Source organism: Carassius auratus, unplaced genomic scaffold (assembly GCF_003368295.1).
Source record: "Carassius auratus strain Wakin unplaced genomic scaffold, ASM336829v1 scaf_tig00214644, whole genome shotgun sequence".
NCBI classification, from domain to species: domain Eukaryota; kingdom Metazoa; phylum Chordata; class Actinopteri; order Cypriniformes; family Cyprinidae; genus Carassius; species Carassius auratus.
This window is the reverse complement of record NW_020527747.1, coordinates 160659-162871: the sequence shown is the minus strand read 5'-3', so window position 1 is coordinate 162871 and position 2213 is coordinate 160659.

Below are 2213 nucleotides of genomic sequence, written 5' to 3'. Positions count from 1 at the left end.
ATTATCCATCGAATTTGACCAAACAAATGTTGGTATTTAGCACATCTGGTTTAATTAAACATACATTTGAAGAAAACTCTAGCGCCCCCTTGAGTACAGCGGATTATAAACTTTAACTATGAAATGATGTTGAACAAACCCTTGAGAAAATATGGTTATTGTGTATGAATAAATCTGTGTGTTAATTGCAAAGGGTTAGATCTTAAGACATTATATGAAAATGGCCAAAATAATAACGATTTCTTCCCAGATAATTATTGGGTCCTGGAATATTCTGGGAAGTTTTTTTTTTTTTTTTTTTTCTGGATTAAAAAAGAACCAAGAGAGAACGTTCCTAAATGTTATTTGGTTCATAAAAATGAACATATGAGAGCTCTAAAATAACAGTTGGTGATTGCTGCATTTATAAATGCCTTCCACCGGAAGTGTTCGATCCGCCATTTTACTAATCCCTACCAGCAGAGAGCGCCATTGAGTCACATGCAAACCACTGGCCTAAAATAACTCGATTTCAAGCAAATCAGTCAAACGGGGTTAATTTTTTCATGTTGTGTGTATGTAAATTATTTTTTACATCAGGATGTAATGTTTATGATCTTTTTGGGCCCCTTACGGAAATTAACCATGGCTTTACTACAAATAAAACCAAAAAAACATGATTAATATAGTTTAACCATTGTATTTTTAGTAAATCTGTGGTTATACAAATGGTAGTCTACACGGCAAAAAAACATGGGTTACTACAGTTTCACTATAATAAAACCATGGATATTTTTCGTAAGGGAGTTTAGGTGGGTGTGTCTCCACAATGACGACACAGATAATTGATCCAACACAAAATACAGCCTATTTCTTTATGAACAGATCTATTCAGGAATTATTGAACATGAACCTATTAGTATCAGAAATGGATTTGAATATATTACAATGAATAATACAATAGCATTTGTTTATATTGCTATATACTGAAATGCAAAGCTTAACATCTTGTAAATAAGCCTTTAAATGATTTTAAATCCATACTGTCTGATAGTAAGTTATTTATCTGAATAAATTATATGTATATTTTCAATGTCCTGTTTGAGCAAAATCTGTTTCATTATGTTTACTAGCATTACCGTTTCCATGTTAAATATTGTATGCTTAATTAATAATTAATTTAACCAGCGTTTAAATCATTACCTGCCTGCTTCAAAACGAATGCTGTTAATGAAATCATTGTTGAAACGTTTGCACTTAGCGCCGAATTACGATAGGTTGTAACAAAATTATATAAAAACTGATATATATATATATATATATATATATATATATATATATATATATATATATATATATATATATATATATATATATGTGTGTGTGTTGAGGTCATGTCTGTCTGCTGTTTATTATGTTCATGAGATTCGCTACTGTAATGAATGTAGCTTTACTATAAGTAGGTTAAATTCACGACATTAAAAAAAAAATCTTCTTATTTCAAAGACAATGTTTGTTTATAAGCTGTTTTTCCCACTTCTGATATGATTCTTTCTGTTAACCTAACCTAACCAAGACCAACTTAAACACTATTAACCAAACAAATCCCTTATTTCTGTCAGAATACCCGGTTTCGGATCTGATGTTTGTTTGCTCATATATCCTGGACAAATGTCCGTCTATTCATCTGACACTGGACAGAAGAACCATGACATAACTGTGCTTCCATGGTCCTTATGTCATTGTTCAGGGTTAGGTTCCTCCCATGGTTTGTGGGCTGATCTCCAAGCCCAGCTCTCATCTGATCTGTCTTGAGTCTAAAGACTTTCTCCCGCTCAGCTGTCTCAAGCACGGCTGGAATGAAACACAGATAACTCAGACGTGACTGTGAGTGTGTGTGACGGGTTATTATTAACAGCACTGACCTAACGCAGAAACTGTCTTTCCGAGTCTCTGTGGTTTCTGCTTGAAGCCAGTGAAATCAATACAACTTCAACTGCTGGTTTTAACAGTGTGCTGTTTAGCCTTAACCCAAGGAAAACCAACGACAAGTCGCTAAGTCATTCATATCTACAAACCAGATGTGTTTTATTTCGTGATTGATAATCAGTATCAGTCTGTTTATTTTTATGATGTAGGCCTATTTATTTGTTTCCAAATAAATACCATCTTGTATCCCAGTTTTAATAGAGTAGAGACATTAGATTGACTTGAGTAAACACTGTGACTATCAA